Source organism: Mangifera indica, chromosome 19, assembly GCF_011075055.1.
Source record: "Mangifera indica cultivar Alphonso chromosome 19, CATAS_Mindica_2.1, whole genome shotgun sequence".
In the NCBI taxonomy this organism is placed as follows: domain Eukaryota; kingdom Viridiplantae; phylum Streptophyta; class Magnoliopsida; order Sapindales; family Anacardiaceae; genus Mangifera; species Mangifera indica.
This window is the reverse complement of record NC_058155.1, coordinates 5,118,403-5,131,798: the sequence shown is the minus strand read 5'-3', so window position 1 is coordinate 5,131,798 and position 13,396 is coordinate 5,118,403. Positions and strand designations below refer to the sequence as shown.

At 31.8% G+C, this 13,396-nt stretch overlaps 1 pseudogene; it reads left to right on the top strand.

Moving 5' to 3' along the window:
• Positions 1 to 10,888: 10,888 nt before the first annotated feature.
• On the top strand, positions 10,889 to 13,186 carry LOC123203732 (annotated as a pseudogene).
• The last annotated feature ends 210 nt before the right edge of the window (positions 13,187 to 13,396 follow it).

Genomic DNA, 13,396 nt, shown 5'->3' with positions numbered 1-13,396 from the left:
AACCTTCTCACTTACTTTTATTACGCACACTTCTCATATCACTCAAACACTCACTCTCACTCTCATTTTTACTCAATATCAATTAGTAGGGTTCGTTTGGATGAAAAAAGTTTGTATTTTTGAATTCAAATCGAAATAAGTCAGTTCATGAAAAAAAAGTATTTATACGAATCTTAACTCAAAACTTAATTTTATTTATTAAATTTAGTTTGTATGTCATGTAAATAGGGTATTTGAATATTAGATAATAATATAAGGGTTAAATGAATTGTTAAACAAATATGGGGGACATTTTGACATTATACAATATATAAAGGATTTAAATAACATGTTAAGAATAGATAGATATATTTTAATACAAGATAATATAAAAGCTGTTAAATGAAAGGTTAGATAATTATAGGGGGTTAAAAAAATGTTATAAAAATATGAACAGTATTTTGATATTAAACATTTTAAGAGAATTATAAATGAAATTTTAGAAATAGATAGATGTATTTTGATATGAGACAATATACAAGGGTGTTAAATGAAATGTTAGGTAATTATAGGGGGTAAAAAATATAAAAAAATATGAGGGGTATTTTGGTATTACATAATACATAAAGGATTTAAATAATAGGTTAAGAATAGATAGATGTATTTTGATAGAAGACAACATAAAAGGGTGTTATATGAAAGGTTAGATAATTATAAGGGGTTAAATGAAATGTTAAAAAAATTATAGGGGTATTTTGATAGTACATAATATATGAAGGATTTAAATAACATGTTAAAAATAAATAGATATATTTTGATAATAGAGAACATACAAGAGTATTAAATGAAATATTAGATAAGTATGAGGGGGGCTAAATGAAATGTTATAAAAATATAGGGGGTATTTTAATAGTAAACATTGTAAGAACGTTTTAAATGAAATGTTAAGAATAGATATATGTATTTTGATACAAGATAACATACAAGGTTGTTAAAAAAATGTTAGATAATTATAGAGGGTTAAAAAATATTAGGAAAATATAGGGGTATTTTAATATTAAACATTGTAAGAACATTTTTAATGAAATGTTAAGAATAGATAGATGCATTTTAATGCAACATATCATACAAGGGTGTTAAATAAAATATTAGATAATTATAGGGGGTTAAATAAAATATTAAAAAAGTATAAAGGGTATTTTGATATTTAACACTGTAAAAGTGTTTTAAATGAAATGTTAAGAATAGATAGATATATTTTGATACAAAATAATACATAAAGGTGTTACATAAAATGTTAAATAATTATAGAAGGTTAAATAAAATATTAAAAAAATATGAGGGGTATTTTGATATTAATAATTGTAAGACTATTTTAAATAGTTATTACAGATTTTTGGTTATAAATAAATAATTTTTTTCAAAAACTTGTCATTGCAGGATTGATAATTAAAATGGATGGTTATGCATCAGTTCATTACCAAGAAGAATGGATTCAAGGTGATGACAACATAATGACATATGTTAGAAGATCCAAACAATTGATTAAAATTCCTTATAGAACAACATTTGAGGGATTTATTCAACTTTTGAAAGAGACTTGCGGTCTTGATCCAATGAAAAAGTATCTTCAACTATCAATGAAACCAAGAAAAATTAAGCTCGACTGCCCCGTACAGATCTAAAATGATGAAAATATCCAGGGTTTTATTGATATGTCTCAATGCTTATAGGAATGTATTCCTATTTTTGTTACATATACCCCAATTGAAAGACAAGCAGAAGAAGAAGAAGAAGAAGAGAAAGATGATGGTGAAAAAGAAATTAGTAGGGTGAAAAAAGAATATGATTTGGAAAACTTGATTGATTTCAATAATAACCCATTGTACATTGTAAACTCATGGGCTCATGGAGAGAAAGATAGGGTTCTTGATTGGGGTGACTTTGATAGAAATGATATGTCTGATATGTCATCTGTTACCGAGGATATAAATAGTATATAGCTTGAAGATCCTATTTCAAGTGGTAGAAATTATTTTTGGCCTATTTTTTGACAATGTCCCGATTAATCAGTTTAGGTAGCTTCCTGATTTTCCTTCATAGCCATCAACATCATCAGGTGATACAAGATTGATCCGAGAGGAGAATAGTGTAAAACTTGGTGATATTTTTCATAATAAAGTACAATTGAAAGATGCTGTGAAACAATTTGCCTTATTGAAAGGATTTCAATTCATAGTCAAGAAGTTTGACATGGGGCGATGGGAAATTAAGTGTAAGGCTGAAAATTGTCAGTGATATATACATGCAAGCAAGTCCAAAGTCGGTGAAGTATTTCAAATCAACCAAATGAATCCAATACACACATATTCAGTTGATCAAATAATGCCATATCACAAACAAACTGGGCCCCGAGCTTTAGGTCAATTAATGAGGTTAAAGTTTATACTGATTGATTGAATTTATCAGCCTAAGGAAATAATTATGGATATCGCCAACCGGTATAAAATTGACATTTCATATTCACAAGCTTGACGGGCAAGAAACTAGGCTTTAAATTCATTAAGGGGCTCACCGAAAGAATAATTTATGCTCATACTAGAGTATTGCTACAATTTACAACGTACTAATCCGAACACCATTACAGCTATTGAAATGGACGATGACCATCAATTTAAGTATTTTTTCATGGCATTAGGATATTTCATTCATGCATTCAGAGAATATCTCTAACTTATTATTTGCATTAACGTTGCTTTCCTTAAATGTCGATATTTAGGTCATTTATTATTTGCGGTGGCCCTCAATGATAATAACCAGATATACCTTGTTGGTTTTGGTATCGATAAAAAAAAAATCACGACACGTGGTGTTGCTTTCTTAAGAATATTAAAGAATGCATCTATGATCTCTCTGAGTTAATAATAATCTCATATCGACATCATATCATGCTATATACTTTGCAATGGCTGAAGTCTTTCCAGATGTCCACTATGGATGTTGTTGTCATCACCTTCTATGTAACATGTAGACAAAGTACAAACGAGACTTAAAGCTAATGTGTTTAAACAAGTATGAAAATTCTGAAATGTTTAACTTTTTCATATATTTTGATCATAAAGTTCTCATATTATTTACCACTTTATAGGTTATGGGTACATATTGGAAAGTCACGAAATCATACATAGAAGCAGAATTTGAGCCTATGATGCGATCTCTTGATTTAATGAACCCTCAAGTTAGGGCTTATCTACGTGAGGTTGGATTTGAAAACTGGAGTATAGCACACTTTTCGGGCTATCGATACAACATCACGACAGCTAATATTGCAGAGTCATTTGATGCCTCTGTCAGACATGCATGGGGCCTACCTATCACAATGCTCGTTGAGTTCATTCGTGGTATTATACAGTGATGGTTTTCCGAGAGGAGAAACCATGCAAAAAATATGTACCCAATTGTTAATACCTATGTATTTGATCATGTACTTCTTTCTTATGTTTGTTATTAACACATGTGTTGTTAATATTTGAATATTTATATAGTAATTATAATAGATATACCTTAATATGGATTGCATCGAAAACGTCCTTCTGTACATCTTCCTTTTGTGAACTAATATCCACTATCCTTTTGGTAATTGGGGATATCAATAAGTAACCATAATCGTTCATCCTGAAAAAGGAGATAAAACATTGTTAAATAAACATAACTACTATAAAGACAAATCATTCAATGACATTTCCTAAAAAAACACTACCTTTACGGTCAGGGAAGTTGTTCGGGGAGAACCCTCGATCGATAATACCTTAATGCCGATCCTCTATACCCATGACAAGAACAAAATGGTAAATGATATTTTATATAAAATATAATAACTACAATTTTTTCATACTTTAGGTTGGGGATCTGAAGTAACTAAAGATCTGACTGAAAGGCTTTCATGAGAAAAACCCTATATGAATATATAAAATAGAGTTCCGACGATAAGTGCATACCTCAGATCGGAGAGGTGATGTAATAGAAGGGCTAACTGATACCCTACCATGATGACTACCCTAAGGTAATAGTAATAATAACTTGATCAGTGACATTTTATATAAAACAAAATCAAAATATAGTAACAACATTTAACATTTGGATATTTCTAAGAAAATAAATACAAACCTCATATAACTGATGGGATGGTAATAACCTGTCAATAAGAGAGGTCGTCCCGACACTGTCCTGTCTATCCTATACAAAATTAATATAGTTGTCAGGGTAAAAACGAAATACAATTTTTATAAGTAATAAATGAGATGTGGTTTTACAACTTCATTGACTGGGGCAATCCTTTAATCGAGTCATCTAAGAGGACATATCATCGCATAATCGAGTCATCTGTGAAGACACCTTATTGCAAAAACAGGAAATCTCACATAAAATCATAACATCTTAGTGTGTCAATGTAGCATCTACTATGGATAGACAAGGTGATACAGAGGGGGACACTCCTCTGTGATAGAATGAGTAACACGATCCTCAACCTTAGGTATGTCTACGGTCTCAGCCACTAGGCTCTAAACTATAAGGGGATATGAAGACTGATCCATAACAAGAGGCAGAGGTGGCTCCTCAAGTGTCCCATGAGTATCATTGGGTATATCTGAAGGTGGCCTAATCGAAGAGGATGAAGAGGAATGTACATCTGGCAAATCGGTGTACTCATAGATGTCTGCATACCATGGTAGACCCTTCTCAATCAATGATAGATGAAGTGGGAATGGGAATGTGACATCATCTTATTCATAAAGATATATAACTCAAAATAATTGTAATATTTACAAAATCAATCAGCTAACTAATTAACGATTATATACTGGGGTCACCAGTGAAAATAATGCCCAAATGACCCTAACTAGGGATGTCCTGTGTACGCCACTTAAACATCAGTAGAGACGTATAGATATCATTCATATCAACCTAATCATACAAGGTCTCCAACGTCTCATATATCCAATATTGCAATATAACCATTAATGATTAAAATAAATCAATTCATATTTTTGTCAATTATTATATATAATCAATAAATTTAAACTTATCTTAAATGTGAAAGGAAATCCGTAGAGGTCATATTTAAACATTTTAGGCATTTGTCTGGAGTAGACTCTGTCACTCGCCTATGATATAGACTTGTATTTCATCTGCCAAATGACCGCCTGTGACATAGACTCGTATTTCATCTGCCAAACAACAATGCCCTAGGGGTAGGAATTAAACCCGTCCAAATGATCAGCCAATTGTAAGTATTCGATAGATACTTTCTTTTATCGATCATTCCCTAACAACGCCATATGAAGACAATACAACAAGGCCATCTTGATGGCCTCAATATCGTCATCCCCCCATGGCCTGGCCAAAAAGACACGCTCTATGTCTGATCCTATGTTTGGACCTTCAGACAACCCCAAAAGTATGTATCTCTGATCCTATTTCTGGATAAACAGGGAATATACGATGAAAGAGCAGTGTATCGGCTAAATGATAGCCCTATCACCAAAGAAAACTCAAACAGACTAAATCTCATGTCAACCTCGTTAACCTTAAACCATAACTCATCTCTGACGGAGGGTTGATGTAGCTGTCATAGGAGAAGTGCATGAACCAACACTCCAAAAAATTTGGTTTCGGGTACACGAAGTAGATACCCGAAACATGTCCTCTCAAATAATTGAAGTTGAGTCAGGGTCAGTATAGAAGTAATCCTTGACAATATGGCATGCTGTGCACGACATATAACCTCTGCACATAAGTGTTTTGACTCATCGAGGAATCATAGCTCGCCTTTGACACGTTTCCTTTTGCAAGAAGTGTCCTACAAAAACTTTTAAAAATTCATAAGACATTCATAAAAAAAAAAATTCGTAAACAAATGTAGAAATAACAAATAAAAAAAACATAGAAAGATAAAAAATAGAAAAACAATAAAAAATGGCAAAAATCGAAAAAATAAAACTAAAATTCGATTTCTATACGTTAAAATATCCTAGAATATCAATAATAGAAAAATCTTTAAGAAATATGAAAAAACGAGTCGATTTATCCTAAAAAGGCAAAAATCAAAAAAATAAAACTGAAATTCGAATTCTATAAGATGAAACACCCTAGAATGTCAACAACCAAAAAATCATTCGAAAATCTGAAAATATAAGTTTATATATCCTAAAAGGATGAAAAACAAAAAAATAGAACTGAATTCGAATTCTATATATTGAAATACCCTAGAATATCAACAATCAAAAAATCATTGGAAAATTTGAAAATATATTTCGATATATCCTGAAATGACAAAAATAAAAAAATGGTACTGAAATTCGAATTATATGCGTTGAAATACCCAAGAATGTGAAAAATCAAAAATTCATTCTGTAATATGAAAATATGAATCGATCTATCCCAAAAAGGTCAAAATCAAAAAAATGAAACTCAAATTCGAATTTTATACAGTGAAATATCCTAGAATGTCAATAATCAAAAAATCGTTTGAAAATCTGAAAATACGAGTTGATATATCCTGAAACGATGAAGATAAAAAAAAGGGAACTAAAATTTAAATTTTATACGTTGAAATACCCTAAAATGTCAACAATCAAAAATTTATTTAGAAATCTAAAAGTACAAGTTGATCTATCCTTAAAAGGTGAAAATAAAAAAAACGGAACTTAAATTCGAATTTTATAGGGTGAAATACCCTAGAATATCAACAATCAAAAAAACGTTCGAAAATTTGTAAATGCGAGTTGTTATATCCTAAAATTGTAAAAATTGAAAAAACAGAACTCAAATTCAAATTCTATACGTCGAAATACCCTAAATTTTAATGATCGAAAAATCGTTAGAAAATCTGAAAAATACGAGTCGATTTATCATAAAACAACAAAAATCAAAAAAACAAAATTCAAATTCAAATTCTATAAGTTGAAATACGTTAGAATGTCACCAATCAAAAAATCATTCGAAAATTTGGAAAATATGAGGTGATATATCATAAAACGGCAAAATTCAAAAATACGAATCAATATATCCTATAAACAAAAAAACCAAAATATCGAGTTGAAATTATGTCATTTCATTGTAAAATATGCCAAAAAAAGCACAAAAATCAAAAAACCCAATGTCAAATTCGAAAACTACATATCGAAAATCCCTAAAACAGAAAAAAATGGTACTAAAATCTAAAAACTATAAGTCGAGAAACCCTAGATATGAAAAATATCAATTTACCCTCTCAAAAAATTTCTACTACAATCAGGTATAATATTTATCCCTTACACCCTCAACAATTTTCTAATCTCTTAGCGCCCTTATAGTTTTAAAAAAGTAAAATTTCCCCCAATCCATGGTATTCACCCACTGTCCCATGCCAAATTTCACAAACACTCGTCGTGCACTAATTTCTCTCCCCTAGCTCCCTAATGTTTTGAAAACGCTACTTCACCCCCTAACCCACGGTCAATCTCTCCTGACCGTAGGGGAATTCATCTTAATCATGGGATCCACTGTTCCTATGGCAGGAGTGCCGACTATTCTAACCCATTTTCTAACGTAAAAATCGTCGTTTCTGCCTCCAGTTTTAACACAAATCAAATGTACATATCTTATAACACAAAACCCCTCAAGAAATTCAACCAAAACAATCAAGAATTAAAATATTTTATGTATTGTTCAAAATCGGAACCTTAGAATTTCAATCCGTAAAATCTCCCTCAAATCTCAATAATCTTAACAATGAATTCATTCAAACAACATTAGGGAAGATGTACTAACCTTCATTGCCATTTTCGATTTTGCACAATGAAACTGTGGGAAAATTATGCGGAAAATAAGTAAAATCCTTGGTTTATATATAGGGGTAGTTTGGTCATTTCATAAATAAGAGCATTTTTGCTTAAACCTTATTGTTTTAGGCAATTTCACTTAGACCCCCTTAATTTTGGCTATTTAATATAATTTCCCTTGTTTTTTTGTTAGTGTGTAATAAGTTTTACTTATTTGAGTATATTATGTTGGATATGTTATATTCTTATACTTGTTAGGTTGTGTTTGGTGTAGCAAATATTTTATTATTGAAAATGAAAGAGTATTACTAACATAAATTATTTTAAAAATTATTAGGTATAAATTTATTATTATGATTGATAAAATTGATGTATAAATAATTATTATGTTTAGTTGAAAGTAATAAAAAAATATTAATATATTATTTTATTTATTATATGAAAAATTAAGGGTTATAAAAATATTTTTCATGTTATTTATTATTTTAATTGAAAATTGAGAATATTTTTGTCTTATAAATTAAATAAAGATAAAATAGTAACAAAACTTATATTACATTGGTAATTTTTTATTTATATAAAGTAAATGTGGTAATCATATTACCTTCTATATTACCTATTACATCACTATTGATAATAAAAAGTTATCAAAATCATTTATTACTTTACAAATCAAACAAAGTAATAAAAGTAATAAAAATAGATTACTAGTGTAACAAATGGTGACCCCAACCAAATGTTCTCAATGATTTTAATTTTTAATAGTCACATTTATCATATGAATTATAAATTAAATTTTTTAAATATTTTACAAGTAGTTATTAATTTTGTTAATTATGAATTATATTATGTTGAAGTTGAAATTGTATATTTATTTAGATTATTGATTATGATATTATGTCTTTTTATCCTTACAATATAAAGAGACAACAAACAAATAATTAGTATTAACTTGATTATGATATTATGTCTTTTTATACAAAAAGTTATTTTATATCAAAATGTCTTTTTTATACATTATTTCATAACAAATCGTATTATTCCTTGACATTTTAATAAATTATATTGTTTTGCAATAAATTGTATCGTTACATGTTCTGTTTTGACACAACTTTACATAATTTGAGTTAATTAAAATCAAGTTAAGTTAATCCAAAAATATTTCGGTTCTGTTTAGGGTTGAAAATTTTTGACATAATTCTATTTTGGATAGGTTAGGATTTAGAGTTTTCAATACAAAACTCAAATTAATAAAATATAAATACGATTCAATGACATGAACTACCACCTCTACATCAAATAGTTGTTGCCTACGAATGATGACTCTAATTTTTTTTATTTTTTAATTCTTCTAAATTTTTTTCTATAATTACAACACTAAATTGATTAAAGTCAACTCTCAATTCTCTCAACCTTCTCAAAAATATTTTGGTTCTGTTTATGATTGAAATTTTTTGACATAATTCTATTTTAGGTAGGCTAGAATTTAGAGTCTTCGATATAAAATTCAAATTAATAAGATATAAATACGATTCAAAGATATAAAGTATCACCTCTTGATCAAATAGTTGTTGCTTGCGAATGACTACTCTAATTTTTTTTTAATTTTTCTAAATTTTTTTCTATAATTAAAACACTTAATTTATTAAAGTCAACTCTCAATTCTCTCAACCTTCTCTTTCTTAAGTCAAATTCACATAATCTCTCTTAATTTCTCAATTATTTTTATTTTATTTTAGGCTAAAGGGCTTATTCCACCACGTCGTGCCACCACAACTGACACCCTGCACCCCCCCCCCCCCCCCCGGTACAAAATGTTGCTTTTTTAAATTCTCCCCTGTTAATTTAAAAAATCTTAATTACCTATTTGTGAGTAGTTAAAATTAACTGAATCCGTTAATTATATCATTTCTCCCCTAAAACCCTAAAAACTAACAATTTTCTCTCAACCTAAGTTTTCAAAAACAATATTTACCCCCTAGGGTTTTCAAACTTTTAGATTTAATTTTTTAGGCAACGAAGACACTTCTTCGACGATCTCTCCAGGTAACGTCTTTTCATCTCCAGCACGTCCTCCTTTCGATAATGCACAACATCGTCTTCATCTCTTATAAAGATGATGTCGCACTGCATCAGAAAGAGGATGACTAGAAGGAGGATGCACTAGAGAGAAAGAGACATCACTTGGAGATAGTCAGAGACGTCTTGTCATCGATGAAAAGATTGAATTTGAAAGTATGGAAACGCTAGGGGGAAAAATGCTATTTTTGAAACTTGGATTGAAAAAAATTGTTAGTTTTTAGGGTTCAAGGGGAGAAAATGAAATCAAATTTAAGTTTATTTTTAATATTAAATATAAAATAACGATTTTGTTCTTAAAACTAACAGATTCAACCGTTCATAGGTAGGTAAATGAGATTTTAAAAGTTAATAGAAAGAAACTTGAAAAAACAAAATACTTTAGGTGAGAATAAACCCTTTGCCCTTTATTTTAATATTTATTTAATTTAATAGTTTATCCTCTTTCCTCAAATTTATTTCAAAGCGATTCATATTTCAAATAAATTTTATTTTTAAATTATTTTAACAACAAAGAAAATCAATACTTTAAGAAGAGTCACACTCATAGCTGTCACCGCCATGGGTGAGAAAAAAATCGAGTTGGAATCAAAATCACGGGTGTCTACCTTTCTATTTCAGTTTCTATCCAGAACTAGTCTATAAGGGGTAAGTTTCCATTCCAATTTTGTGAAACCAACTAATTTATACCTTTTTTTAGAAGGATTCCCATCATAGGCAACCCATTCTTTTGGGTAGGTCAGATAAGGAGCTAATCAAGGGTATTCTCACTGACGAGAAAGGGACGTAAAGTTAAATTGAAAGAGACCGTAATGGTGTTAGTTGCGTGAAGGAAATCCCTTGCCTTGAAGCTAGACTCAATTAATGATGGATGTGGTACATACATTTGCAGAACTTTCTTTTCTTTTCTTCTCTTCATTGGCTCAATTACGGATGCAGGTGATACATTTGCGGTGCTTTTATATATACCATTGGACCCAACCTATTAGTCCGACAGGTCAAGCAGGAGCTAGACTGGCCCATTGACACCTCTGATAATGAGGGACTACTTTTGGCCTTATGATATCAGTACTTTGGCTTACTTATGCCCTAGGCATGGAATCTGTGAGTGGCCTGAACTAAAAATGAAAGAGGGCTAGGCTGCTCCGACCTTCCATTTTTGGCTCTAACCATGAGTGAGACAATTTGTAAATTATAAGATGTATCAAATCGATAGTCTAGATAGGTCACGCTTAGGCTTGAAAATCAAACCCATAGGTCGGTTTCATATAGCCCACCACAATAATAAAAAAAAATTATGATACCAACTCGACATGGCCCATCCTTGCAATCACAGGTAAAAAAAAAATTCATACTTTGGACAAGGCATCGTTGCTCCTTGCCACATAGCCACTCAGTGACCTGGAGGGCAGCAGCCCAGCGGAAAAATAAAATCATGGGATCCTTAGGCCTTACAATTTTCAGCGCTATAAATAATCAATCAAACCTCGTCCATTTAATTTAAACTATTGTTTCTCTAAGCAAGGAAAAAATGGATGTCATATTAAGATGTATAATATGGCTTCTCTTCACATGGCTTTCAATAATAGCTCTGAACTCCATTTTCAGAGTAACCAAACCAGCTTCTAGGAAGCTTCCTCCTGGACCCAACAAACTCCCTATCATCGGGAACTTCTTACTTCTTGGTGAAAAACCTCACAGGTCTTTAGCTGATCTCGCCAAGATTCATGGCTCCATAATGAGTCTTCAACTGGGCCAGTTGACCACCATAGTCATTTCTTCCGAATCCATGGCCCAACAAGTCCTTCAAATTCACGATTCATCTTTCTGTAATCGTTCCGTTCCCAACGCCCTTCTCGCTCATCAGCATGGTTTGGCTTCCGATCTCCACCGCGTGGAGAACTCTCAGGAAAATCAGCAACTCAAAAACTTGACGCCAGTCAAGACCTCCGGCGAAACAAAGTGCAGCAACTCCTTACTTATGTTGAAGAAAATTGCCATGCCGGTAAAGCCATAGATGTCCGCCGAGCCGCTTTCAGTACTCGTCTTAATTTAATGTCAAACACTATGTTCTCCGTTGATTTGGCTGATCCCAAATCAGAGTTTAGGGAGCTGGTGTGGAATATTATGGTAGAAGCTGGAAAGCCTAACGTGGCTGATTATTTTCCCGTGCTGAAAAAGATTGACCCCCGGGGAATAAAACGTCGCTTGACGATTCACTTTGGGAAGATGTTGGGGCTCTTTGATCGCATGATCGATCAACGCTTGAAGCTGAGAGAAGTCCCTGGTTATGTTAAAACCAATGACATGTTGGAGACTCTTCTCAACATCATGGAAGACAAAACTGAAGCTATCAACAGGGATTATATCAGGCATTTATTTCTGGTTTGTATTTCTTTAATTTACCTTGTATATTTTATGCTTATAAGTGCATATATTATTGTTCTTACCCTTAAGTCCTACGATATCTTTACGCTGGAATAAGGTGTTATATATTCTTTGATTGTTAAAAGGATTTGTTTGCTGCGGGTACTGACACAACTTCCAGCACACTGGAATGGGCAATGGCGGAGCTCCTCCGTAATCCTAAAGCCTTATCAAAAGTCGGTTAGACCTGGAGCAAACTATAGGCAAAGGGAACCCAGTTGAGGAACCAGACATCACTCAGTTGCCTTACTTACAAGCAATCATCAAAGAAATTTTACGATTGCATCCACCAGTTCCCTTTTTGGCTCCCCGCAAATCCTCCACAGACATGGAAATCAACTGCTTCACAATTCCAAAGGACGCCCAAGTTTTAGTCAATGTATGGGCAATTGGCAGAGACGAAAACTTATGGGATGACCCCAACACTTTTCTCCCAGAAAGATTCTTAGGGTCCAATGTTGATGTCAAGGGCAGAAATTTCGAGCTCATTCCGTTCGGTGGGGTCGGCGAATCTGCCCTGGAATGCCATTGGCAATCAGAATGCTGCATTTAATGTTGGCCTCGCTTCTTCACGCCTTTGATTGGAAGCTTGAAGATGACATTACGGCAGAAGAAATGGACATGGAAGACAAGTTCGGCATCACTCTACAGAAGGCAAAGCCGCTTCTTGCCATGCCCTTTGTGTGCAAATAGAACAAGTTTGAGTCCCCGCCAGGAAAAAAAAAAAAAACAGTCATTTGTTAATCAACTCTTGCAAAATTTGGAGAGACTATGAAAAAAGACTATTTAATAATCTTCAAAATTGGACTATTAAATAGACATTTGTTGTATCTCATGTCTATCTTTTCAATAAAATGGTCCAACTACTTCAATGGTAAGTGGAGGTGTTTTATGTATTAATATCCCTTTAGTTCTAACAAATTATCTCAAAATATAATAATTTCGTTTGATATATTTAGACTTCTAATATGGTTTTGGTTTCTTTGCCTGTGTAATAGTATCAGTATTGTTAGGGAATATAATTATTGGATAAGTTATGTTTGAAATCACACCAAATTCAAATACAAACTTGTGCATTCATACAACCT